Source organism: Lontra canadensis, unplaced genomic scaffold, assembly GCF_010015895.1.
Source record: "Lontra canadensis isolate GAN:19392208 unplaced genomic scaffold, GSC_riverotter_1.0 scaffold10, whole genome shotgun sequence".
Taxonomy (NCBI): domain Eukaryota; kingdom Metazoa; phylum Chordata; class Mammalia; order Carnivora; family Mustelidae; genus Lontra; species Lontra canadensis.
Genome location: NW_022631004.1, coordinates 25,031,177 through 25,056,692, shown reverse-complemented (window position 1 = coordinate 25,056,692; position 25,516 = coordinate 25,031,177).

Sequence of the window (25,516 nt, the reverse complement as noted above, 5' to 3'; positions counted from 1 at the left end):
ATTTTTTAAAATCATTTACTCTAGTAAACATCTGTTTCATCCTGACAATGATAGTAAAGAATGACCAAACATAAAACAAAAGATGAAAGAGATGAAAAGCTAAGATCTTGAAATGAAAATTGAGACATCATTGTAAGGAAAGAACATAGAGAAACTATCATGTAATAAGATTTAAGGTGACATTGGAATCAATAAGGAACATAATCTGTACAGGCATACCTCCTTCTATTGTGTTTTGCTATGTTGTGCTTCGCAGTACTGGGATTTTTTTTTTACATATTGAAGGTTTGTGGCAAACCTGCATCAAGCAAATCTATCAGCATCATTTTTCCAATAGCATTTGCTCACTTAGTGTCTTTGTCACATTTGGTAATTCTCACTATATTTCCAACTTTTTCACTGTTGTTATATTTGTTATGTTAATCTGTGATCAGTGATTATGACTGGCCGAAAGCCCAGATAATGGTTAGCATCTTTTAGCAATAAAATGTTTTTTTTAATTAAGGTATGCACATTGTCTTTTTAACATAATGCTAAATCACACTCATCAGGCTACAGTATAGTGTAAAGTATAACTTTAATATGCATTGGGAAACCAAAACAATTTATTTAGCTTTTTTGTGATATTCATTTATTTTGGTATTCTGGAACTGACCAAGCATTTCCAAGGTATGCCTATAATCTGTTGTAGGTTATAAATATACTGCTATGACCTGAATGTGTATGTCCCTCCCAAATTCATATGTTAAAATCCTAACCCCCAAGGCAATGATATTAGGAGGTGAGGCCTTTGGGAGGTGATCAAGTCAGAGAGGCAGAGCAGAGCCCTTATGAGTGGAATTAATTTTTTTATAAAAGATACCTCAATCTCATTCCTTCTGCCATGTGAGGTTACAGAAAAGGATGGCCATTTTGGAAGCACTTTCCCACCAGACACCAGACACCAACCTGCCAAGATCTACCTTGATCTTGGAATTCCCAGACTTCAAGAATCTGAGAAACTAACTTCTGTTGTTTATAAACATAAACGTAAATATAAACCATCCAGTTTATATTTTGTTATAGCAGCCTAAATGGACTTAAACACTTACAAGCTTGAGAAAATCTTTCAACATGCAAAGAAAAATATGTCATAAAAACAATCAGATGGGGCACCTGGGTGGCTCAATCATTTAAGCGCACCGGCCTTCAGCTCAGGTCATGATCCCACAATGTGATCGAGTCCCACATGGTGTTCCCAGCTCAACAGGGGATTTTGCTTCTTTCTCTTCCTCTGCCCCTGTTCATGTGCTCTCTCTCTCTCTCACTCACTCTATCTCTAAAATAAATAAATAAAATCTTCAAAAAAGAAAAAAAGCAATCAGGAAGAAAAATATAGATTATGAAAAATGTTCATAATTTAAAATATGGACAGTCAGTATTTCAGTGAGATCAGAATCAATATCACAAAAGCAATAATCACTGTATAAAAAAATTTCTTATGCTTATGACCTACACCTACAAATTTATAAGGCAGATCACTAAAAAGTAATGTTCATTAAAAAAACTAACATATAGATTTATTCCAGTGATTTTTTTTTTATTCAAGGATGAAGAAATAATAGTATAAGCATCCAGGCAGCTATGAGAGAGAGAAAGAGAGAGAGAGATGGAGTTTCTAATTGCCGAACAACAAGATACTAATGTCTTTAGAGTTGTGAGTGAAAAATACCATTACCAAGAATTCTAAAGTCAGCCACCTTATTTACATGTACAAACAACAGAAAGGCACTTACATATGCAAGTACTCAGAAAATAATGTCTACATACAACTTTCCTTAAAAAAAGAAAAGAAAAGGAAAGAAGAAGGATGGAAGGAAAAGAGAGAGAAAGAAAGAAAGGGAGGGAGGAAGGAAAGAAGGACAGAAGGAAAAGAAAAAGAAAGAAAGAAAGAAAGAAAGATAAAGAAAGAAAAAGGAAGAAAGGAAGGAAAAGAAGAAACAAAGAGAGAAAGAAAGAAAAAGGAAGGAAGGAAGGAAAAGAGAAAGAATGAAAGAAAGAAGGAAGGAAGGAAGGAAAGGAAAGAAAGGTGGGGGAGGAAGTGGTGAAGGAAGGAAGGGACACCTGGGTGGTTCAGTTGGTTAAGTGTCTGCCTGCGGCTCAGGTCATGATCCCAGTGTCCTGGGATCGAGCCCCACATCAGGCTCCCTGCTCAGCTCAGAGTCTGCTTCTCTCTCTGCCCCTCCCCCGGATCATGGTCTCTCACTTAAATAAATAACTAAAATCTTTTTTAAAAAACTATTTTAGGAGCGCCTGGGTGGCTCAGTGGGTTAGGCCTTTGCTTTCAGCTCGGGTCGTGATCTCAGGGTCCTGGGATCGAGCCCTGCATCAAGCTCTCTGCTCATCAGGGAGCCTGCTTCCCCCTCTCTCTCTCTGCCTGCCTCTCTCTGCCTACTTGTGATTTCTGTCTGTCAAATAAATAAGCAAAATCTTTTTTTAAAAAATCTATTTTAAAGCAATATGAATAAATCAGTCCAAATTTCCAAATTTTTCTATCAAAAAGAATAAATGTGAAACGAAAACATGGAGGTAGTAGTTTACTAACTGATTTTTGTGATAATAGGAATTTGGTTTTGATTTTACTGGAGAAATGCAACATAAATTATATTTTTCTTTTAAAAAAGATAACTACAAAAGTAATATAGCCATATATGAAAGGGCTCTTTAAAATTTAAACTACTGTACCTAACATAGAAAATTCAGGACAAAGATTGGAAAATAAGGTCAAGAAAATCCACTAAAATATAAAGTGAAAACACAGAGCTATAAAATACGAGAGAAAGCTAAAAGAAATGGAAAGGCCAAAATCCATTAAGGCAATATATGTCTAACAAGAAAAAAGAGAGAACAGAATGGAATAAAATGTTCTAAAGAAAGACACAGGACTTAAGGAAGAATGAAAAAAAGAACTGGGAAATTTCGGGACTGTAAAGATGAACAAACTGCCCTAATGCTCCACAGAGAAAAGAAAGCAGTCACTCACAGCAAAAGGTAAACCCACCGGAATTTAAGGTTTGGATACTAGAAAACAATGGATAGTGCTCACAAGGAGCTAAAAGAAAATCATTTTGAATATAATATATCCCATACGCCACATAAATCACAAAATTAAAAGGAAAATCATTTCAAATATGAAGCAAACAAAAATGTGGCACAATTTTGGAATGGGAGAAAATCATCCATTTTTACCGACTCTAGAAATATTACCTTTCCATTAATATAGAGGTTAGATAAAAGAAATGTAATTCCAACACACAACTTGACAAAGCCTTGAATAGATTTAAATATTCAATACGTAATCTATAATCTAATTCAATGTGTGTTGGCCTTAAGCTGTTAGATGAAAGGTATACACAAAATACAGAGGAGTTAATTAGGGCTTATTGTAGACTGAATTGCATCCCCCCCATTCATATGCTGAAACCTTAACCCCTAACACCTCAGAATGTGACTGTATTTGAGATAGGGCCTTTAAAGAGAGGATTAAGTTAGAATGAGGCCCTTGGGGTGGGTCTTAATCCGATATAACTGCTGTTGTTGTAAGATGAGGTGATTCAGATGCAGGAGACAAACACTAGGAATGCACACAGAAGGAAGACCATGTGACATTGAGAAGATGACCAGCAACAAGTCAAGGAGAGAAGCCTCAGAGGAAACCAAGCCTGCAGAGACCCTAATCTTGGATTTCTAACCTCTAGCACCATGAAAGAATAAATTTATGTTGTTTAAGCCCCCCACCTGCCCCACACCACCTGCAGCCTGTGGTATTTTACTACAGCAGCCCTAGCAAACTAATACAAGGCTTAAAACAGAGGGATGTATTACTGAACTTACAATTATAAAGAGATAAAACAGTGGAAGGAGAGGTGGAAGGGATGGTAGCAGCTCTGATCTCACTTTAGAGAGTGGGAAATCAAAGGACATTATCTAAATTTTATAGAACAAAAATAAAGCTTTAAGCATGCTATTTAATTTATAAAGGCAACCATGAGCATAATTAAATAACAATAGGAGTACCATACATGGACTAAATCTTTATTTCTCTAAGCCCAGAGTCAAAAATCATTAAACATTCAGCAAACATTCATTGAACATCTATTATATGTCAAGCACTGTTCTAAACACACTAGATCCATCAGTGAATACCAGACTGCTTGCCATCATGGAGCCTCTATGATATAGTAGAGAAACAGACACTAATGAATGAAAGAAGCTACTACAGACACCTAGAGACAGGAGAGGGTCACCTTATAGGAGCACTGAACTGGGTCAAGGCACTTGGCCAGTGTGTGATGATCCTACCAAGAGCTCAGATCCTTGCAAGTCAGTGGTTAGGGTACAGAGCAGGTGTAGGGTAAGGAGTGCATCTGGAGGAACAAATAGAGGACATCCAGGATAACATAACAAGTACATTGTTTAAGTTGTTTGAAGATGATACAAACTCTGAGGGAAAGACAAATGTGGTGAAATGAATCTGAAACAACAGGGTATAGGAAGGGGCCCATAATTTTAAGTAAACAGAGGTACTCAGATACATCTCATTGAGAAGATCTTCTTTCAGCAAATACTTGAAAAGGGGCAGGAATGAGTCTCATAGATATTTAGTACAAAAGTATTCCAAAGAGCAGGAGCAGCCAGTACAAACATCCAATGATGGGAAGACGCCTGAGGCACAGAATATGGAACCTAAAAATGATCATTCAGCTTTAGCATATTAGAGAGGTAAATGTAGGAAACATTTCATTCATTCAACAAATCTATAGGGAGAACAAATCATGTCCTTATTATTCTTCCAGATCTGAGGGTCCACAATATCACAATAGGAGACAAGGTATGTGTTCCCTGGAAGCTCACAGGCTCATGGGATAAACATCAAGTAGCCATGTAAAGAAAGAGATAAACAAGGTGACTTTAGATCATGGCATGTTCTATAAGGAAAATAAAGCACGGGCGAATGAGAAAGGGAGGTTGGAAGCAAGGACTGTTTCAGAAGGAGTGGTCCAAAGAGGCATATTTAAAGAAATGAGTGACACTAAAATCAAGAGGCAGCCAATAGGAGATCTGAGTTCCTCCCAGAGGGTCAACAAACACAGATATTTGGAGCAAGAACAAGCTTGAGGCATTTGCAAATTGGAAAGAAGACTGGTAAGAAACAAAAATCAAAACAAAACAAAAAGAAATCATTAAACATGGGTTGCCTTTAGGATGCAGAACTGCTAATGAGGAGAAATAAAGGAAAAAGCTCTTTTTTATGATTTGTCTTTCTTTTCTGTTTGATGAAACCTAAAACTGCTGAAATATTGCAAGTTGAATAACAATACCAAAATATACTAAGCAAAAACAAGGTGAAACAGAATAGCACCAGAGCAGTGGGAGTCTTTTAACACATACCCATCTGCCCCTAAATCAAATTAAGGGAGTAACCATAAGTATTAATATATAGAAGGTGAGGATGATATAATTTCTAAACTTGAATAATAGAAGTCTGAAACATTTATAACTTTGTATAATTTTAAATTTATAAGTTGAGACAACTTTCTGAGTCCTAAGAAAGTACTCATGTAATATTATGGAATGATCATATATAAGGTCACAGTTCACTCATGGGCACACAAAAACTATTAATTTCCATGAACCAGTGAAATATTTTTTTGGCCTAGGCAACTTTGAGTTGGGTTTTTGTCTCTTGTCAACTCATTTCTCAAGCCTTCTGTCAACATTTTTATCTATAACACTCTGTCCAAACATGGAGTCTGCATTATCCTTCTAATCAATTTCCTCCCACTTCACACCATCCACACTCAGGGTTCAATCTCCTTTATTTCATTATCTCTCACTAGATCTTCAGGATATATAAATATAATCAAGTTATTTGATCATTTAAAATGTCACTGGATCCCTCTAGTTAAAATCCAAACTTCTCTATAGGGGGCCACAGGATTCTTCTGGATTGGTGCCCTTGATTGTAATATCCTACCACTAATGAAATTAGTATCACCCTTCAGCCATAACCGAATGTTTTTATGGCATGCTACTTCTCTCTTCTGCGCCTCTCTTTGAGTTTGGAAAATCCTCTCTACCTCCCGAATCTCAGTTTCGAGGAGTGAAGACGCCCTAATTACAGTGGTCACTAAGAAGAGCGAGGAGCCCTGAATCCTCTATGCCTGCAGAAAAAGTCCTTTCACCCTGACACTAACAGGTAAATCTCACTGTTTCCCTGAGGGCTATCAGTTATTATGAAGACTAGAATACATAAAAGTTTCTGAGATTGACTCCCAAAGGGTGGGAGAAGTGAGGGAAACTCTTCACAATAGTGAGAGAAAGAACAGCATTGCATGTAGAGGAGTCTGGTGGGAAAGGTCTGAAACTCAAGTTGCTACTGAATGAGGGCATGGGAACAATATACGGGATCGAGAGGGAGAGGTTTCAGCAAAAAAGCTGAAACCAGAAGTCACAAGGTAGGCAGGCTTTACAAGAATGAGTCTAGTTCAGGAAGGAAAAAAGAATTCAGCGATTCCTTCAAAGAGTTGTGCAGTAATGTCCACATTTTTGTGAACAGTGCTGGAAAGTAGAAAGAACGACAAGATAGATCTATTGCCCAAGAGTGAAAGCCCTTGTTGGCTTGCTCTTCATGTGACATAATGTCCTCGGAACTAGAAAGTGTTCAAATTTCATGTAACCTATTCAGTTATGAAGTTAATAATTAATAGGAAAGATATTATCTGAATACACATTTTAAAATGCAAGAGATGCTTTAAAAGGGTATTATTTCCTGCACCAAAGATTAAATCTGACTTTAAAATTCATGGATTAAATGTCACCTTGAAAGTGTAAAGCTGCACACACTATTATATGCAGTCACAAGTAAAAACAATTTGCACTGTGAACAGAATTCAACAAAGACTAAAAATAACAAAAAGATAATGGAGGGGTTGGAGGAGGCACAATCAACACTAATTTATGGAGATATAAAATATACTTCTTTTTGCAGTAACATGGAAAAATACCATTTTTCTTGGAATATGGAAAAATACCATTTTTCTTAGAATAGAGGTAATTTTTGTTCGTTATAAGAAAAACAAAAGAGAAAAAGAAGGGAATTAGAGTAACAAAGTATCAGGGGAGATAGCAATTATACCTCTTAACATTTTGATAATTCTCCTTCCACACATATTTTTATACACATAATCCCCCAAAGTAGCTCACATACTATACTTAATGCTTTACAGCCTGATTTTTTACATTTTAAAATACCACAGATATTTTTCTGTATTAATTATTCTTCTAAAGCATATTTTATGAGTAACTTTTTGATTGGAGGTAGCATTTGCTTTACTTAAACAGTACCTATTCTTAAACATTTACACATAGAGAATTAACTACTTTTCCCACTATATACAATGTTATATCCCTATAGCTCAGTTTTAAACTTCCATAATAATGTCATTAAGCCAATATCTCTTGAACCATATTGTGTGGGGATCTATTCCCTTGGAGTTCTTGCTCCCCCAAAATGGTTCTATGATCAAATACGCTTAGACAAGCACTTTTTTTGATATTCTCCTGAAGTTAGTATATATTAGCAGATTTAAAATTCTGAGCAATTCTCTTATCTAAAAGCTTTATTTAAGTCGGCATTTTTCCAAGTTTTTTAAACCATAGAAAATCCTTCATATTGATGTACACCTGTTAATATGCCTTGGATATGTGTATCTTACAATTCTTAAAAGTAAAATTGCTCATTTAAAGTGTGGGACCATCTTAAAGCTCATGATATCTATTACCAAAGAGTCTTCTTTAAGGAATCTGCCATGTTAGAGACAGTCTTCTCCAAACCAAAGACAGCAATGAGGATCATCATTTGTTTGTCTTTGTCAATTTGACAGGTGGTTAATTGTGTGTGTGTGTGTGTGTGTGTGTGTGTGTTTTTAAGATTTTTTATTTATTTATTTGACAGAGAGAGATCATAAGTAGGCAGAGACAGAGAGGAGGAAGCAGGCTCCCTGCCGAGCAGAGAGCCCGATGCAGGACTCGATCCCAGGACCCCGAGATCATGACCTAAGCTGAAGGCAGAGGCTTAAGCCATTGAGCCACCCAGGCGCCCCGGTTAATTGTGTTTTAATTGGCATTTCCTATTCGTTAATGAGCTTCACCTTTATTCCACATTTATTAAAGATGTATATTTCCTTTCATTTGTGCAAACAGCTTATTTCCATGACCTTTGTTTATTTTTCTATTACAGTGGTCATCTTTTACTTATAAAGCCTTTTGCATATAAGTAATAATAATATTTTTTCTGTCTTAGTGTTTCAAATATTGTCTCAGATAACTTTTTCTATTATGTTTTTGATTTTTAATTTTGGTTACTTTTTTTTTTACACAGACAAAACCAGCAAAAATTTTCATGCATGATTTCTGCCTCTCTGTCTTAATAGAAGGCTTTCCTCACCTCAGAATCATATAAACTCTATTAAACCAGTAAGAAAGATTTCAGCAAGAAAACCAGGTATAAGAGCATATACCACAATCAATATATTTCCTATAAAAGTATCCTATTTGTCATAAAAGAAGGATACACTATAAAGTTTCTAGGAATGAACTTTATAAGAAATATGTAGGACCTTTATGGAAAATACTATAAAACTTTATTGAAGGACATAAAAGGAGTACAGAATAAATGGAGAGATATGATATGCTATTGGGTAGGAAGATTAAACATTGCAAAGACATCAAACTTACCAAACTAATCTATAAAGTTAATTCAATTCTAATAAAAGTCTCAAAGGAATTTTTTAATATAACTTGATAAGCTAATTCTAAAATTAATATGGAAAAGTAAATGTGTAAGAACAGCCAAGATAATTATGAAGGAGAACAAGGAGCAATGATTTGCCCTACCAAATATTAAGATGAATTATAATATTATGGTAGTTAATGCATAGAACTAGACAAATAAATCTTTTAAATAGAATAAAGAGTCCAGAAATAAGCTCATAAGTATATGGAACACTAGTACATTATAAAAGTGACATTTCCAGTTACCAGGGAAGAATTAATAAGTAGTAGTGGTACAGTGATTATCTTCTTTAAAAAATAAAGTTGGGTCGCAACTCATGTCATACATAAAACAAAAAAACTGAAAGAATTAGAGGAAAATACAGAATATATTGTTTCCTAGTAAAAGAGAAATGTCTTCCTAAACAAGAGATAAACAGAATTTATAGATTAAAGTTGCTAACCTTGCCCACATCAAAATTCAAATATCATCATAAATAACTTTATAAAAAAGACATAAAATGTACATAAAGAATTTTCAGCAACTTGTCACTAGGGATTGGCTAACAAGTTCTAAACAAGCTACAAGAATCCAGTTTTCTAACCCTGGTTATCACCAGAAACTAAGTCAGATGCCAGAAGCCACAAGCTCCAAACAAGCCCCCAAGACCCAGTTTGATCCAGTTCAGATGTACTCACCCTCCAGATGACCTCAGGATCAATCTAATTGTAATCATGTATTATAATAACAAAAAACATACCTGCCAGCGCCTTGACAGTTCAAACTGTGCCCATTGAAGGGAAGAGAAGAGCTGTCTGATTCTGAGAAACATCCTCCCACTGCCCAAAAAAACCCTCTATATCAGCTTGCTTATCAGCCCCTTAATCACACTAACCCCATAAAACCCTGACTATGAGACCTAATCAGAGAAAAGGTGCCTTTAGAGCATGAGTTCCCCTTCTCCATTCTCTGGCCATTAAATAAATTACCTGCTTGCCATCAAATACTGTTTGGTTATTTGGCAAACAGTATGGAGTAGGATAAGAACAAGCCAGTTTGGTAACAAAATGTAACAAAGAAAAGAACCAGTGTGATGGTATTATAGATTAACTCACTCAACTTCATTACAGTCCTTTAGAGTCCCTTAGTCACGTTACAGATAGGGAAGCCGAGATTACATTTTCCAATCTCCTGTACAGTCTGGGTTTGATACACAACCTAGTTATCACTAAACATTTATGTATTTATGAAATTTGGAAGAAAAAGTGAGGCAGAGGCAGCACTTCTATTTCTGTTGTTTCTTTTGGAAAGCTCAGCTGTGAGAGTCCTTAGCTTTCCTATGGCATGGTGGCAAAGCTCAGAATGTCAAGGCCCTAAATTCATGCATGTGGAGAGCACATACTATACGCCATCCACTTTGCTAAAATGGGTTACAGTTATGATTGTGTGATCAAGGAATCAACCATTCTGGAGATGTCTTCCTCGTGTTTCTTGGAACCAGCAGTTGGGTTAACAACCCCCTGAGACCCAGCTTGTATCCTGAACATGGAAGAGGCAATAGCTCTCTTAGTTAGCTGCTTTCCTAGTGCTGTTCTAGAATTCATTTCTGGAAGCTCTTTATAAGGCCTGCTCCTCCAGCCTGTCCCACAGTTTTTAAAGTACCTAATAAATTAAGTGCCTTATTTATAATTAAAATAGTGGTTTCTATTATCTGCAAGAGAACCCAGCCTGAGAAAGAATTTGCTACCAGAGAAAATGACCATCAACAGAACAAGGACAGGAATCTAGAACTATCTACCATCCTTCTTGAATTGGAGGTTTTAGTTTGGATTCCAAACAGGCATCTGAGAGTAACCTAAATAATTACCCACATTGGCCACCTGAATTTCAGGCTCTTTGATGTCGTGACTTAAACCAAATGTGAGCTACCATAGCACAGTGAAATAGTTAAGAATATTAAGATTATAGGGGTGGGCTGGCTATTTCTAACCACACTGAAAAGTTCAAATAAAATGATAGATTTGGTGGTTTAAAGATTCTGATTGAGACACAGTAAGAAAACAAGGCACTTTCTATGATTTCCTTAAAATAAACACTTGTAGCTCTATCTAGCTGATGTATCTGCCAGAGTATCATTCTGCAGTTGCTGAGTAATAACATAGGGAGAATTCACAGCCTCAGTTAAGGCTGTGACTGGGAAAGATCAATACTGAGAATTAGAAGGGGGACAGAGAGAAGTACCCCAATCTGAAGCCCACCAATTCTTCCTTAACTATGAAAGTAGCCACTGCTCCCCTGTCTGGTCATGACCTGCTTGAAAACTGTGCCTTCTTGCCTTCTCTAGAGGCACCTTTGGGGCTTTGTGAAGCAACTGTTCATCTGCAGACCACGGTATGGGCACTTTGACCTCTTCTCTTCTATAAATTTTAGGGTGATGAGGCCATGCTCTGGCCTCAACCACATCATTGCCTTCTTTTCCTCGGGATCTTCACAATCCTTAACCATGACTGTGGGAATGGGGGAAGTGGGAAGTAGACTTGAGACACACAGTAAATTGTACTCCTAATCCCAGAAGACTGATTTTTTTTTAATTTTATCACCCCAGAGATGAAAAGCCAGCAGTTCAAGCCCTCTGGCAGACCTCTTTGATGACCAGGGGTGACAGAGCCCCCTTGTTAGGGGCTGTAGGTGTGTTTGTGATGGGCAAAAACAGATTTTGATATTGTAGACTAACAAGGGGCTGGCTATTAGCCCAGGTGGCCATTCTTATTCCAGAAGGTATTTCTCTCTCACCAGACCGTAGGGCACTACGTGCATCCCCAAATTCAAAGTTTCTTGCAGATAATATTTGGAAAAAGTGTTTGTCTAGAGAACTCTTATGAAGAACCTGTACATGTGTTAATCTGATCAAGAATTTGCACTTGGTGGGGAGGAGTCAAGATGGCGGAGAAGTAGCAGGCTGAGACTATTTCAGGTAGCGGGAGATCAGCTAGATAGCTTATCTAAAGATTGCAAACACCTACAAATCCAACGGGAGATCGAAGAGAAGAAGAACAGCATTCTAGAAACAGAAAATCAACCACTTTCTGAAAGGTAGGACTGGCGGAGAAGTGAATCCAAAGCGACGGGAAGATAGACCGCGGGGGGAGGGGCCGGCTCCCGGCAAGCGGCGGAGCAACAGAGCACAAAATCAGGACTTTTAAACGTCTGTTCCACTGAGGGACATCGCTCCAGAGGCTAAACCGGGGTGAAGCCCACGCGGAGTCAGCGTGGCATCAGGTACCGCAGGGTCACAGAAGGATCGGGGGTGTCTGAGTGTCGCAGAGCTTACAGGTATTAGAACGGGGAAGCCGGCTACAAAGACAGAGCCGAAGAGTGAGCTCTAAGCTGGGGGTTACCTTGAACCGGTCGCAGGCTCGGTCAGCTCGGAGCGCGGCCGGAGGCCAGGGTGACGGGAGTAATTGGGCGCTGTTTTCTCTGAGGGCGCACTGAGGAGTGGGGCCCCGGGCTCTCGGCTCCTCTGGGCCGGGGAGGCTGCCATCTTCATTCCCGTCCTCCGGAACTCTACGGAAAGCGCTCAGGGAACAAAAGCTCCCGAAAGCAAACCCGAGCGGATAACTCAGCCCGGCCCCTGGTAAGGGTGGTGCGACTCCGCCTGCGGCAAAGACACTTGAGAATCACTACAACAGGCCCCTCCCCCAGAAGATCAACAAGAAACCCAGCCAGGACCAAGTTCACCTACCAAGGAGTGCAGTTTCAATACCAAGGAGAGCAGCGGAATTCCAGAGGAGGAGAAAGCAAAGCACGGAACTCATGGCTTTCTCCCCATGATTCTTTAGCCTTGCAGTTAATTTAATTTTTTTTTTCTTTTTCAATTTTTTATCTCTTCTTCTGCTAAATTTTTTTAACTTTTACCCTTTTCTTTTTTAACGTTTTTTAACTAGTTTATCTAATATATATATTTTTTTTCCTTTTTATATTTTTTTCATTATTGGTTTTCTTTTTTTTATTTGTTTCTTTTTTCTTTTTTTTCTTTTTTTCTTTCTGAACCTCTTTATATCCCCTTCCCCCCCCCCTCACGATTTGGGATCTCTTCTGATTTGGCTAAAGCATATTTTCCTGGGGTTGTTGCCACACTTTTAGTATTTTACTTGTTCCTTCATATACTCTTATCTGGACAAAATGACAAGGCGGAAAAATTCACCACAAAAAAAAGAACAAGAGGCAGTACCAAAGGCTAGGGACCTAATCAATACAGACATTGGTAATATGTCACATCTAGAGTTCAGAATGATGATTCTCAAGGTTCTAGCCTGGCTCGAAAAAGGCATGGAAGATATTAGAGAAACCCTCTCGGGAGAGATAAAAGCCCTTTCTGGAGAAATAAAAGAACTAAAATCTAAACAAGTTGAAATCAAAAAAGCTATTAATGAGGTGCAATCAAAAATGGAGGCTCTCACTGCTAGGATAAATGAGGCAGAAGAAAGAATTAGCGATATAGAAGACCAAATGACAGAGAATAAAGAAGCTGAGCAAAAGAGGGACAAACAGCTATTGGACCATGAGGGCAGAATTCGAGAGATAAGTGACACCATAAGATGAAACAATATTAGAATAATTGGGATTCCAGAAGAAGAAGAGAGAGGGGAGCAGAAGGTATATTGGAGAGAATTATTGGAGGGAATTTCCCCAATATGGCAAAGGGAACAAGCATCAAAATCCAGGAGGTGCAGAGAACCCCCCTCAAAATCAATAAGAATAGGTCCACACCCAGTCACCTAATAGTAAAATTTACAAGTCTTAGTGACAAAGACAATATCCTGAAAGCAGCCCAGGGAAAGAAGTCTGTAACATACAATGGTAAAAATATTAGATTGGTAGCAGACTTATCCACAGAGACCTGGCAGGCCAGAAAGAGCTGGCATGATATATTCAGAGCACTAAACGAGAAAAACATGCAGCCAAGAATACTATATCCAGCTAGGCTATCATTGAAAATAGAAGGAGAGATTAAAAGCTTCCAGGACAAACAAAAACTGAAAGAATTTGCAAACACCAAACCAGCTCTACAGGAAATATTGAAAGGGGTCCTCTAAGCAAAGAGAGAGCCTAAAAGTAGTAGATCAGAAAGGAACAGAGACAATATACAGTAACAGTCACCTTACAGGCAATACAATGGCACTAAATTCATATCTCTCAATAGTTACCCTGAATGTTAATGGGCTAAATGCCCCAATCAAAACACACAGGGTATCAGAATGGATAAAAAAACAAAACCCATCTATATGTTGCCTACAAGAAACTCATTTTAAACCCGAAGACACCTTCAGATTTAAAGTGAGGGGGTGGAAAAGAATTTACCATGCTAATGGACATCAGAAGAAAGCAGAAGTGGCAATCCTTATATCAGATCAATTAGATTTTAAGCCAAAGACTATAATAAGAGATGAGGAAGGACATTATATCATACTCAAAGGATCTGTCCAACAAGAAGATCTAACAATTTTAAATATCTATGCCCCCAACGTGGGAGCAGCCAAATATATACACCAATTAATAACAAAATCAAAGAAACACATCAACAATAATACAATAATAGTAGGGGACTTTAACACTCCCCTCACTGAAATGGACAGATCAAGCAAACAATCAACAAGGAAATAAAGGCCTTAAATGACACACTGGACCAGATGGACATCACAAATATATTCAGAATATTTCATCCCAAAGCAACAGAATACACATTCTTCTCTAGTGCCCATGGAACATTCTCCAGAATAGATCACATCCTCGGTCCTAAATCAGGTCTCAACCAGTATCAAAAGATTCGGATAATTTTTAGATGCATATTTTCAGACCACAATGCTCTGAAGCTAGAACTCAATCACAGGAGGAAATTTGGAAAGAACCCAAATACATGGAGACTAAACAGCATCCTTCTAAAGAATGAATGGGTCAACCAGAAATTAAAGAAGAATTGAAAAAATTCATGGAAACAAATGATAATGAAAACACAACGGTTCAAAATCTGTGGGACACAACAAAGGCAGTCCTGAGAGGAAAATATATAGCGGTACAAGCCTTTCTCAAGAAACAAGAAAGGTCTCAGGTACACAACCTAACCCTACACCTAAAGGAGCTGGAGAAAGAACAAGAAAGAAACCCTAAACCCAGTAGGAGAAGAGAAATCATAAAGATCAGAGCAGAAATCAATGAAATAGAAACCAAAAAAACAATAGAACAAATCAACGAAACTAGGAGCTGGTTCTTTGAAAGAATTAATAAGATTGATAAACCCCTGGCCAGACTTATCAAAAAGAAAAGAGAAAGGACCCAAAGAAATAAAATCAGGAATGAAAGAGGAGAGATCACAACTAACACCAAAGAAATACAGACAATTATAAGAACATACTATGAGCAACTCTACACCAACAAATTTGACAATCTGGAAGAAATGGATGCATTCCTAGAGACATATAAACTACCACAACTGAACCAGGAAGAAATAGAAAGCCTGAACAGACCCATAACCAGTAAGGAGATTGAAACAGTCATCAAAAATCTCTAAACAAACAAAAGTCCAGGGCCAGACGGCTTCCCGGGGGAATTCTACCAAACATTTAAAGAAGAACTAATTCTTATTCTCCTGAAACTGTTCCAAAAAATAGAAATGGAAGGAAAACTTCCAAACTCATTTTATGAGGCCAGCATCACCTTGATCCCAAAACCAGACAGGGATCCCATCAAAAAAGAGAACTACAGACCAATATCCTTGATGAACACAGATGCAAAAATTCTCACCAAAACACTAGCCAATAGGATTCAACAGTACATTAAAAGGATTATTCACCACGACCAAGTGGGATTTATTCCAGGGCTGCAAGGTTGGTTCAACATCCGCAAATCAATCAATGTGATACAACAATTAATAAAAGAAAGAACAAGAACCATATGATACTCTCCATAGATGCTGAAAAAGCATTTGACAAAGTACAGCATCCCTTCCTGATCAAAACTCTTCAAAGTGTAGGGATAGAGGGCACATACCTCAATATTATCAAAGCCATCTATGAAAAACCCATCGCAAATATCATTCCCAATGGAGAAAAACTGAAAGCTTTTCCACTAAGGTCAGGAACACAGCAGGGATGTCTGTTATCCTCACTGCTATTCAACATAGTACTAGAAGTCCTAACCTCAGCAATCAGACAACAAAAGGAAATTAAAGGCATCCAAATCGGCAAAGAAGAAGTCAAACTATCACTCTTCGCAGATGATATGATACTATATGTGGAAAACCCAAAAGACTCCACTCCAAAACTGCTAGAACTTGTACAGGAATTCAGTAAAGAGTCAGGATATAAAATCAATGCACAGAAATCAGTTGCATTTCTCTACACCAACAACAAGACAGAAGAAAGAGAAATTAAGGAGTCCATCCCATTTACAACTGTACTCAAAACTATAAGATACCTAGGAATAAACCTAAACAACGAGACTAAGAATCTATACACAGAAAACTATAAAGTACTCATGAAAGAAATTGAGGAAGACACAAAGAAATGGAAAACTGTTCCATGCTCCTGGATTGGAAGAGTAAATATTATGAAAATGTCTATGCTACCTAATGCAATCTACACATTTAATGCAATTCCTATCAAAGTACCATCCATTTTTTTCAAAGAAATGGAACAAATAATCCTAAAATTTATATGGAACCAGAAAAGACCTCGAATAGCCAAAGGAATATTGAAAAAGAAAGCCAAAGTTGGTGGCATCACAATCCCGGACTTCAAGCTCTACTACAAAGCTGTCATCATCAAGACAGCATGGTACTGGCACAAAAACAGACACATAGATCAATGGAACAGAATAGAGAGCCCAGAAATGACCCTCAACTCTATGGTCAACTAATCTTCGACAAAGCAGGAAAGAATGTCCAATGGAAAAAAGACAGCCTCTTCAATAAATGGTTGTTGGGAAAATTGGATAGCCACATGCAGAAAAATGAAATTGGATCATTTCCTTACACCACACACGAAAATAGACTCAAAATGGATGAAGGACCTCAATGTGAGAAAGGAATCCATCAAAATCCTTGAGGAGAACACAGGCAGCAACCTCTTCGACCTCAGCTGCAGGAACATCTTCCTAGGAACATCGCCAAAGGCAAGGGAATCAAGAGCAAAAATGAACTATGGGGATTTATCAAGATGAAAAGCTTTTGCACAGCAAAGGAAACAGTTAACAAAACCAAAAGACAACTGACAGAATGGGAGAAGATATTTGCAAACGACATATCAGATAAAGGGCTAGTGTCCAGAATCTATAAAGAACTTAGCAAACTCAACACAAAGAACAAATAATCCAATCAAGAAATGGGCAGAAGACATGAACAGACATTTCTGCAAAGAAGACATCCAGATGGCCAACAGACACATGAAAAAGTGCTCCATATCACTCGGCATCAGGGAAATACAAATCAAAACCACAATGAGATATCACCTCACACCAGTCAGAATGGCTAAAATTAACAAGTCAGGAAATGACAGATGCTGGCGAGGATGCGGAGAAAGGGGAACCCTCCTACACTGTTGGTGGGAATGCAAGCTGGTGCAACCACTCTGGAAAACAGCATGGAGGTTCCTCAAAATGTTGAAAATAGAACTACCCTATGACCCAGCAATTGCACTGCTGGGTATTTACCCTAAAGATACAAACGTAGTGATCTGAAGAGGCACGTGCACCTGAATGTTTATAGCAGCAATGTCTACAATAGCCAAACTATGGAAAGAACCTAGATGTCCATCAACAGACGAATGGATAAAGAAGAGGTGGTATATATACACAATGGAATACTATGCAGCCATCAAAAGAAATGAAATCTTGCCATTTGCGATGACGTGGATGGAACTGCTTAGCGAAATAAGTCAATCGGAGAAAGACAACTATCATATGATCTCCCTGATATGAGGGAGAGGAGATGCAACATGGGTGGTTAAGGGGGTAGGAGAAGAGTAAATGAAACAAGATGGGATCGGGAGGGAGACAAACCATAAGTGACTCTTAATCTCACAAAACAAACTAAGGGTTGATGGGGGGAGGGGGGTTGGGAGGGGGGGTGGGGTTATGGACATTGGGGAGGGTATGTGCTATGGTGAGTGCTGTGAAATGTGTAAACCTGGCGATTTCCAGACCTGTACCCCTGGGGATAAAAATATATTATATGTTTAAAAAACATATAATTTAAAAAAAAAAATAATAATTTGCACTTGGGTTATTCTGATCAAGAACCTATATTTGAGAGTTGTTTGAGGCACCTGCCTCGGTATTATATACAGTGTTTGCTATGGATATGTCCGAGTATTTATTTTACCTCTGCTTGGGACATTGTGCTGCCTTCCCCACCCTCTGACTTCCTCTCTTCCAAAGCCAATGTCTTCTTGAACAATTTCCTCTTGAACAGATTTCCACAGCCATACCAAAGCCAGGATGTTTTCATTTGTGTAGATACCAGTATTTATGGATATCTAACGACCTAACTTAATTTTTTTAAACTTCAAACTGGGGCCAGTGTAAGATCCCAGAGGTTTCTCTGCAAATCAAGCTACTTTTATTTATGTGTGAGACCTTGTGTTTAGGACTGGGTGACTTTTCTAAGAGAAATAAATATTGGGGGCAGGGTAGGGTTATTTGCATTTTTTTAACCTAACTTGGGGGTGGGGGAAATCCTATTTTTTACCATATTTTTGTTTTTGTTTTTCTACTAAAATTTCCTTTTAGCCTTGAATTTTTAGTAAATTTCCTCCTAACTTAAAAATCTTGTTTCTAATCTGGGAATTTGAAATCTTGGTACTTAATGTTACACCAAGTTTTTCCAAATAGTTCAAACCAATGTAGTACCAGTACATGTGAAAAATTTGCAGCCATTTCAAACATCTGGTGGACTTTTTATATATCACCATTAACTGGTATCATTAAATGTTCTGACAGGTGAAAGTAAAATGTAGAAAGCATAGGGTTGGTTGGGGTTTTTTATTTGTTTGTTTGTTTGTTTGTTTTAAGAACAATAAACTTCCAAAGAGAAAACAAAACAACAACAACAAAAAAAAAGCCATGGTTCCCCTGTCTGTTCATGACTTGCTTAGAAACCTCATAACAGCTGGAACTGGAATTGTGATGCCTGCAGCATTGCTTTTATTTTTCAAAGTTGCTTTGGCCTTTTGTGCTTTTTTTCTTATAGTTTTTGTGGTTCTTCTCCAAGGAGAAAAAGTCTTATGCCCTAAAATAATTACAAAATTTTGAAAATTCATATTGAAAAACAACTCAGGGAATTCTTGTGGGAACAGACTAAGGGTTCTAGCTCAGGGGTGGAGAAACAAAATTTCACTTCAAGAATTTATCATCATAGATGTACTCATCAGAGATTCTGGATGCAATGTTTGGGCTTGAGGAACCAAGAACACTGTTGACCCTTGAACAACATGGGTCTGAACTGCATGAGTCCACCTATATACAGATTTTTTTAAATAAATACAGTATAGTACTGTAAATATATTTTCCTCATGATTTTCCTTTTTTTTAAGATTTATTTATTTTAGAAAGAGAGAGAGAGCATGAGTGGGAGTGGGAGTGGCAGAGGGAAAAAGAGTCTCAAGCAGACTCCATGCTAAGTGTGGAGCCTTATGGGGGCTCACTCTTGCAACCCCGAGATCATCTAAGCTAAAACTAAGAGTCAGATGCTTAACTGACTGAGCTACCCAGGCTCCTCTCCTTATGATTTTCTTAATTGCATTTATTTTCTCTAGCTAACTTTATTGTTAGAGTACAGTATTTGATAAGTTTAACATACAAAATATGTGTTGACTATTTACGTTAGCAGTAAGGCTTACAGTTAACGGTAGGCTATTAGTAGTTAAGTTTTTAGAGAGTCAAAAGTTATATCCAAATTTCTGACTACACAGGAGATCAGCACCCCAAACTCCTACATTGCTCATGGGTCAAATGTAGTTCTAATTGTTTCATTATATTCAGTTGGCTGACTATAATTTGAAATCAAGAGTGACCCACACTAAATAAAGGTGAAATGCCCTAAGCTATCTCAATATTTATGAAAATAGCAATGTTGTTTCCATTGGTTTTGGATTGGAAGAACAACTATTGTTAAAATGTCTATACTATCCAAAGTAATCTACAAACTTAAAGCAATGCCTATTAAAATATCAACAACAACTTTCATAGAAGTAGAACAAATAATCCTAAAATTTGCAAAACATTAAGGTACTGGAACAAAAACAGACACATAGATCAGTGGAGTAGAATAGAAAACCCAGGAGTAAAACCACAATTATTTGGTCGATTAATCTTTGACAAAATAGGAAAGAATATCCAATGGGAAAAAGACAGTCTCTTCAATAAATGAGGTTACAAAAACTAGACAGCAACATGCAGAAAAATGAAATTAGACAATTTTCTTATACCATACACAAAAATAAACTCAAAATGGATCAAAGACCTAAATGTGAGACCTGAAACCATAAATATCCTAGAGAAGAACACAGGCAGTAATGTCTCTGACATCAGCCATAGCCACTTTTTTCTAGCTAAGTCTCCTGAAGCAAGGGAAATAAAAGCAAAAATAAATTATTAGGACTACATCAAAATAAAAAACTTATGCACATGAAGGAAATGATCAATAGAACTAAAAGCCAACCTACAAAATGGGAGAAAATATTCGCAAATGACATATCAGATAAAGGGTTAGTATGCAGAATATATAAAGAATTTATACAACTGAACACCCAACAAACAAATAATCCAATTTAAAAATGATCAGAAGACACGAATAAACATATCTTCAAAGAAGACATCCAGATGGTCAAAAGACACATAAAAAGATGCTCAAATTCACTCATCAACAGGAAAATGCAAATCAAAACTACAATGAGTGATCACATCACACCTGTTAGAAAGGCTAAAATAAAAAACACAAGAAACAACAAGTGTTGGAGAAGATGTGGAGAAAAAGGAACCCTCCTGCACTGTTGGTGGGAATGTAAACTGGTATAGTCACTGTGGAAAACAGTATGGAGTTTCCTCAAAAAGTTAAAAATAGAACTACCTTATGATCCAGTAATCACACTACTACAAAAAAAAAATTTAATTTACAGGTATACATGCACTCCTATATTTATAGCAGCATTATTTACAATAGCCAAATAATGGAAGCAGCCCAAGTGTCCATCAATAGATGAATGGATAAAGAAGTGATATATATAGAGAGAGACAGATAATAGATATATATAGATATAGCTGATATAGATATAGATAGATATAGATATAGATGAAAGAAAGAAATCTTGCCATTTGCAATGGCATGGATGAAACTAGAGAGTACAATGCTAAGCAAATAAGCCAGTCAGAGAAAGACAAATACTATATCACTTCATTCATATGTGGAATTTACGAAACAAAATAAATGAACAAATTAAAAACAAGAGACAGAGGAAAAGAAACCAAGAAACATACTCTTAACTATAGAGAACAAACTGATGGTTATCAGCAGGGAGAGGGGTAGGGGATGGGTGACATAAGTGATGGGGATTAAAGAGTGCACTTGTGATGTGCACCAGGTGTTGTATGAAAGTGTTGAATCACTATATTGTATACCTGAAACTAATATAACACATTATGTTAACTATGCTGGAATTAAAATAAAATTTTAAAAAACTTGGAGCAAGACAGCAGAGGAGTAGGAGGACTAAATTCCATCTGGTCCCAGGAATTCAGCTAGATAGTTATTAAACCATTCTGAACACGTACAAACTCAACAGGAGATGGAAGAAAAGAATAGCAGCAACTCCATGAACAAAAAAGCACACTTTCTGGAAGGTAGGACCTCTGAAGAAGTGGATCTGAGGCAATATTTGGGAAGATAGAATGAGGGGGAAGGTCTCCCTCAGCCAGCTACCAGCGAGTGACAGAACAGCAGAGCACAAAATTGAAATTGAAAAGTTCAATTGAAAGTTCACAAAATTGAAACTTTTAGAAATCTGCTCCAGTGAGGGGCATCACTACAGTGGCTAAGCAGTAGGTGGAACCCTTGCTGGAACAGTGTGTTCTCAGGACCCTCAGGTCACAGAAAGACTGAGGGTGTCTGAGTGTAGCAGAGTTCCCAGGTATCAGAGCAGAGGAGGCAGGAAGCTGGCTGCTTCAGAGCTATCAGAGTTCCTATCAGCTCTGATAGCTGGCTGCTACCAGAGCCAGGAAGCCGGATGCAAGCAAGAGTGAGCCCAGAAGTGGGCTTTCAGCTTGGGGTTGCCATAAACTGTGATCTGTGGCAGTCAGGCCACTGCTCTGTAAGGGCCCAATAAGTGGCAGATCCAGGGAGACTCACCTTCCTCCTCTGGGAGGAGTGGTGTGGGAGCACGCTGTAAGAATCTGCTGGGTTTGGGGACTCCAAATGGGGCCAGGCGCCAGAGATTGAAATGCTTGGTCACAGGCTGGGTGAGCACAGAGTGCAGCTGGAGACCAGGGAGATGGGAGGAACTGACTGCTTTTCTCTGAGGGCGCACTGAGGAGTGGGCCCCTGAGCTCTCAGTTCCTCCAGCCTGGAGATAGGGAGGCTGCCATTTTCATTGCGGTCCTACAAAGCTCTACGGAAAGCATTCAGGGAACAAAAGCTATGGAGAGCAAACCCAAGCAGATCGCTTATCCTGGCCCCTGGCAAAGGCAGTGCAATTCCAACATTAATTCTGACATTAGACAATCACTGCAACAGGCCCATCCCCCAGAAGACCAGCAAGAACATCCAGCCATGACCAAGTTTACAGACCAATGAGAATTGCAAAAATCCAGCACAAGGGGAAGATAGCACATAGAATTCATAATGTATTTCCCATGATTTTTTGTTTTTCAAAGTTAATTTTCTTAATCTTATTTATTTTTTCTTTTTCTATTTTTAAAAATTTTCTTCTTTCCTTTTTTAACAAACTTCTTATCAATTCCTCTTTTAAAATCTTTTTTAAGTTTCATTTTTACACCCATATTCCATCCCTTCATTGTATTTACCCTTAGTTTTGTATACATATAACTTTTTTTTTTCCTTTAAAATTTTGGAAGGCAGCTTCTTCTTCTTTTTTTTAATATTTTATTTATTTATTTAACAGAGAGAGAGAGAGAGAGCATGTACACACAAGCAGAGGGACCAGAGAGGAAGAAACAAGCTCTCTGATGAGCAGAGAGCCCAATACAGGGCTTGATCCCAGGACCCTGGGATCATGACCTGAGCCAAAGGCAGATGCTTAACTGACTGAGCCACCCAGGTGCCCCAAGAGGCAGTTCCTTCTAACAAACCAAAATATACCCAAAACCAAGTGTTTGGCTCTGCTCTATTCACCTGTCTGATCAAATTCTTCATATTCTCTCTCTGCTTTTTATTTTTTCTTTTCCTCCCAGTTTTGGGTCTCTTCTGATTTGTTTAGTGTATATTTTTCTGGGGTCATTGCTACACTTTTAGCATTTTATTTCCTCATTCATCTATTCTTCTCTGGACAAAATGACAAAACAGAAAAACTCATCTCAAAAAAAAAGAACAAGTGATAGTACCAACTGCCAGGTACCTAATCAACATGGACATTTCTAAGATGTCAGAACTAGAGTTCAGAATGATGATTATAAAGATACTAAGTGGGATTAAAAAAAGCACAGACGATACTAGAGAATCCTTTTCTGGAAAAATAAAATATCTTCAAGTGGAAATCAAAAAGGCTATTAATGAGGTGCAATCAAAAATTGAGGCTCTAAATGCTAAGATAAATGAAGCAAAAGAGAGAATTAGTGATATTTTTATTCTCCATCACCAAATGATGGAGAATAAAGGAGCTGAGAAAAAGAGAGATAAACAACTACTGGACCATGAGGGGAGAATTCAATAGATAAGTGATACCATGAGACAAAACAACATTAGAATAATTGGGATCCAAGAAGAATAAGAAAGAGAGAGAGAGGCAGAAGGTATATTGGAGCAAATTATACTGGAGAACTTCCATGATTTGGGGAAGGAAACAGTCATTAAATTCTGGGAGGCACAGAGAACCCTCCTCAAAAATCAATAAACCTAGATCAACACCCCAACATCTAATAGTAAAACTTACAAATGTCAAAGACAAAGAGAAACTCCAGAAAGAAGATTGGGACAAGACGTCTGTAATCTACGATGATAGAAACATTAGATTGGCAGCAGACTTATCCGCAGAGACCAGAAAGGACTGGCATGATATATTCAGTGCAGCAAATGGGAAATATATGCAGCCAAGAATACGATATCGAGCTAGACTGTCATTGAATATAGAAGAAGAGGATTAAAAAAAAGCTTCCAAAACAAACAAAAACTAAAAGAATTTTCAATTACTTCATTCATTCATGATTTTATTTATTTGGGTCTTTTCTCTTTTTTTTTTTTTTTTTTTTTATAAGTCTGGCCAGGGGTTTATCAATCTTATTAATTCTTTCAAAGAACCAGCTCCTAGTTTCGTTGATTTGTTCTATTGTTTTTTTGGTTTCTATTTCATTGATTTCTGCTCTGATCTTTATGATTTCTCTTCTCCTGCTAGGTTTAGGGTTTCTTTCTTGTTCTTTCTCCAGCTCCTTTAGGTGTAGGGTTAGGTTGTGTACCTGAGACCTTTCTTGTTTCTTGAGAAAGGCTTGTACCGCTATATATTTTCCTCTCAGGACTGCCTTTGCTCTGTCCCACAGATTTTGAACCATTGTGTTTTCATTATCATTTGTTTCCATGAATTTTTTCAATTCTTCTTTAATTTCTGGTTGACCCATTCATTCTTTAGAAGGATGCTGTTTAGTCTCCATGTATTTGGGTTCTTTCCAAATTTCCTCTTGTGATTGAGTTCTAGCTTCAGAGCATTGTGGTCTGAAACTATGCAGGGAATGATCCCAATCTTTTGATACCGGTTGAGACCTGATTTAGGACCGAGGATGTGATCTATTCTGGAGAATGTTCCATGTGCACTAGAGAAGAATGTGTATTCTGTTGCTTTACAAGCATTCTTAAAAGTAAAGGAGGAAAGTGGAAAAGCCAGGGGTCGAGAGGAGTGAGGTGAGAAAGTCTTGACCTGCAGTTGCTGCCTTTGAAGGTGGAGGAAGCTAGCCAGGAGACAAGAAACACAGGTTGCATCTAGTAGCTGGAAAATTTTGGCAAAGAAGAAACCTCATCTCTCAGAGCTTCCAGAAGGAATGCAGTCCTGTTGATACCTCAAGACTTGTAAGTTAATAAATCTCTGTTGTTTTGAGACACTTAAAAAAAATTTTTTTTTCAATTACCAAACCAGGCTTATGGGAAATATTGAAAGACATCCTCTAAGCAAAGAGAGATCCTAAAAGTAGCATAGACCAGAAAGGAATAGAGACAATATACAGTAACAGCCACCTTGAAGACAACACAATGGTACTAAATTCATATCTTTCAATAGTTACCCTGAATGTAAATGGGCTAAATGTCCCATTCAAAAGACACGGGGTATCAGATGGGATTAAAAAAAAAAAAAAAAAGACCCATCAATATGCTGTCTGCAAGAGACTCATTTTAGACCCAAAGACACCTCCAAATTTAAAGTGAGGGGGTGGAAAATCATTTACCATGTTAAAGGACATCAAAACAAATCTGGGGTGCCAGTCCTTATATGA